Raw genomic sequence first — 4,387 nt, 5'->3', positions numbered from 1 at the left:
TCGTTAGCGTCAGGCTCTTCCCGTCTCTTCACTCAGTAATGTCCACAAAGCTTTCACTTATGTCTTGGTTGTAACAACCGAGTTGATTGAACGTCTTCGCTCACTTTGGTCCTCTTGATTTCGTCACAATCGTTATATATATTCAACCCAGTCGCCTCTCTCTATGCAGCTCCCTCTGTTGCGTGTTCCTGGAAGCACGTTTGATTTCGTTCTGTTCCCCCGGAAGTTTGTTCTGTAAGATAATTATGGAGAGAGAAGGCGAGGCATGCTAATTTAGCGCCAATTATTATTTGAAAAAAAAATTAAAAGAGGCTTCTCTGTTCTAACCTCTATCAACGTAGTATTAATTAGTGAATAACATAAGCAAAAAATAAGAAATCACGTCATTTGCGAGCGCCTAATTCGTCAGTCCAAGCAATGTCGCAAAAGGGAGAGCGTGTGCACACAATGCTTTCTGCCAGAAAGACAATATTGGAGTAGCAACAACTTCATTTTGGCGAATTGGTTAATCTCGAAGGTATATTGAAGTAGCGCGGTGAGAGGTGGACCAAAAATACACACACCACAGGACTAGTGCTAGTCTTATTGTATGTCTTTTTTCTTCCTCGGCCCATCGCTCTAGTTCAATATACCTGCAAAATGGTGTTTCTAACATACGCAATATTTCACAAGCGAATCCTTTGCAGAGCTACCAGTATGCCAGTACTGATTTCGTGATTCTTGATACGTGAGCACTGAAAATCGATGTACAAGGTTACCTTGGGCTTGAGAACGGTTGCTGGTGATTTCTTCGTTTCCGGGTAGTTACACTGAATGGCTGCTTCTTGGCAAGGTTTGCTGGCATGTGGGACGTCCCAAATGAACCATGTTCGCCGCCAGAACCTACTCCGGAGCCGTATATGCGGGGCCGCGTTGGTCGCTTTCTTTTGGCGCCCGACTAGCAGTGTTTCTCAAAAGGTGGTCAGAGAGGTAGCGAAAGGCCTAACGATGTTGCAAGGCACCGCTGACGCTGTTCCCTTGCGGCCACTCGCTATCGCTCATGTGTCTCCTAGGTGAAGACAATGAACAAGCCAAGCAGGCGCAAGCCTCCGGGTCATTTGCACGCCAACAATAAGGGCACATAAACAGCTGATAGCTGCGGTCCACTCCTCTCCTCTGTGTCAGCTGTGCTTTGCGCACGAAGAGAAGACGCGAGTGCAAGGAATGTGTGACTCGACTGATAGTATACGCACGAAAGGAAGCTTGCTCTCTACTGTGGTACCTTCCACGCGTAAGTTGCATTCCGAGTGCAAAACACTGTAATCCAGGTTCAGGAAAAGGGCCCTAAAAGCGAAAAAAGACTGTCCATGGCTGAGCATATTTGCAACGCGCCTCTGAATATACAGTGTAGTACGCAAATGCTGCCGCGCCGTAGGAGTGGGCCGCCCGCCTTGATAATGCGCCGCTGTCAGCAAACAAGCACACTTTCGAAAGGAACGAAGACAGAAGGAGAGGCAATGGTACGTGACACAGCCAGTAAAGAGTTTATTGCAATGCGACCAAAGCATACACTAGATGGCGCATGACGGGGTATTGTCGTTGGGAAACCTGTCTAATCAAAACCTGTCTAATAAAAACAATAAAGGCAGCAAGGCCTTAAAAGCCTTTGTTGGAAGTCAGCGCTTTGCTTCCTGATTGTTCCTATGTCGTCATCCGTTGCGTGCCCTTGCATTCATCATCACCATCATCATCATCATCATCATCAGTCTGATTACGTCCACTGCAGGGCAAAGGCCTGTCCCATACTTCTCCAACTACCCCGGTCATGTACTAATTGTGGCCATGTTGTCCCTGCAAAAGTCTTAATGTCACCCTCCCACCTAACTTTTTACCGCCCCCTGCTACGCTTCGCTTCTATTGGAATCCAGTCCGTAACCCTTAATCACCATCGGTTATCTTCCCTCCTCATTACATGTCCGGCCCATGCCCATTGCAATAGGTTGGAAGTAAATGTAGTGATGGACTTGGCCGGTTTGTCTTGTCGAGCCCTCAGCAATAAGCAGTTGAAAACGATCCGCGCGATGTTAGAAATGTCTGCAACCGTGCCACCCGACAAATAGCTAATAGAGAGAGTGACTGAATGACGCATTTGGTCTCATGCAGGCCAACAGGACATCAGGCTAACAGCAACAAAATTTCGCTGAGGCTATATGGGTTATTAATAAGTAGTATACACTGAAGCAATTTTGGGAAAGCTGCTGGGTTGGTAATCGACCCTTTTTGTTTACTAACAGTCTTCAAATAACATTTAAGCAAACATTACTTGAACTTGCTGTTAGCGGATGGGGCGCATATCTTGGAGGTCATGCCGGAAAACCGCACTGGTTCCCCGCCCCCCATGTTCTGCGTCATTTCCGACAAGCGGTAATGGCAGGATTCTTCTCCGTATCGGTATCAACGATTGCGAACTTTTCGTGCAGCAGCCACTTATACTTCTAACAAAATTTTTCGAAGAGGTTGCTCATACCCTGGCTTTCTAAAACTACGTTTTTTACGCGGTCCTAAATTTTGTTGCTGTTGGCCTTTAACACTCGCGCCAGTCGTGCTGTCGTTGCAGGGGAACAAATTGAACGCTGCTTTCAATTTGTTCAATACGTAGTCCTAAGTTTCCTCCCTACACTACACGCGTCTAGTTTCCAATAATTTGACGAGGCAGTTGATGGGACCGCAACCCAATCGTAGCACTTAGGGACTATTGGCTCGGGGTTTTACCCGCTCTGTCAGCGCGCGGTGCATCACGGTCAACCAGATCGATAAAAGCACACGCATCATTTAGGGGTTGATGTTATGTCTGAATAGAGTATGGCAAGCTGGTCCGTTGACTAGGCACAAAATATTGTTTATTTTGTGCAATATTTCCCGTTGTGGAACCTGTTTGTCACTGGCCAATTGTTTTGTTTGTTTGTTACGCATTCCATAATTTTGTACTCCTCATAAATTCTCACGATACGTTTGCACTGCATGCATTCCATGTCTCATTGACTGCAGGAATTACACGTTCTTATCCCAAAACGAACCTTGCCTGCTTCAGCCTCTCCACCAGGAATGAAAATTTATCTCATCAGCGCAGACGTATCTTGACATACTCGTCGATTCATACGGTTTCCTTGTTATACATTCTTGAAAAACGCAAGTCGTATGCATGGCCGGTGGGATATGCGGTGTGAACAACGTAAGATGAAAATGTGTATGTTCGAGAGACTATTTCCGTTAAGCTAATGGTCTGGCATAACGAAGCGCCATGATTCTGAGGCACTTTAGTTCGCGAGACCCATATGCAAAATATCACATCTTTCTGTTCACTACAGTACGTGCTGCTTATCTGTTAATGTGATCACTGTGTATACCATATCTTTCACCCAGCATCTGGAGTAGCGTGAGCGGCAATCAGCCAGGCTAACATCTGCAGCGTATCATTGAAGTTAGCATCTCTCTCTATTCTGTTTCTTGAGAACTTCATGTAAGTGCAACCTTCATGTAAATTAGTGTAGATTAAAGTGTGCAAAATTATATTTACAGATGAAAAGGCAAATGCTCAGCAACATAAGGTCAACAAGAACTAAGTCACGAATGAGTCCCGAATAGCAGAAAATCACATCTAACGGACATTTTCATAGAATTCAGCGTTTAAGCATTTAGACAATATGTACGTCACCATAGCGAAACCATAGTTAGTTCTACATTGAGGTACGATATAAGTATGTCGTTTTCTAGTTTCATGTGGCATAATATGCTGGGTGAGTTTTACTATGCCGTTGAAGAAGCGATCATTTTTTGCTATCGTTCTTTTTTTTATAATAACATGCAAACCTGTATTCAAACAATTTATTTACACCAACAGTTATACATTCCAGGCGTAGGGGAATCGTTGGGGAATCATATGAGGTTTCAGCAATGATCCGGACCATTTTTTCTGAAGAACAAATAATTTCTAAATATTCTAAACAGTGGTGTTACCCCAGACTAGAAATCAGTAGTTTAGGTGTGAGTAAAACAAAGCCTAGTCTAAAATAATCTTACTCTTGACGCGTAAAACTCGACAGGTCTCAAGAAACAGATTGGAGAAGATTGCAAACCAGAACGTTCCGAAACCCAGTACACTTAAACAGAATAAATTCAACACAATATCCAGACGCAAGCTGCAAGCTCTGCAAACACGAACACGCAGACATGGCACACATCTTGTGGAAGTGCACACAGATCAGTTCAGTATACGTAGAGGACAAGATAGAACCGGACCTTCTCGAGGAGCGATGGCTAAGCGCTCTGACTAGCTCAGAACTACACGACCAATTATGGGCTATCCAGCGGGCCCGGGCAGTGGTGGAAAGGCTATGCCTCACCGCAC

This window comes from Dermacentor andersoni, chromosome 6, assembly GCF_023375885.2.
Source record: "Dermacentor andersoni chromosome 6, qqDerAnde1_hic_scaffold, whole genome shotgun sequence".
In the NCBI taxonomy this organism is placed as follows: Eukaryota; Metazoa; Arthropoda; class Arachnida; order Ixodida; family Ixodidae; genus Dermacentor; species Dermacentor andersoni.
The sequence above is the reverse complement of the archived record's forward strand: the minus strand, read 5'-3'. Positions refer to the sequence as shown.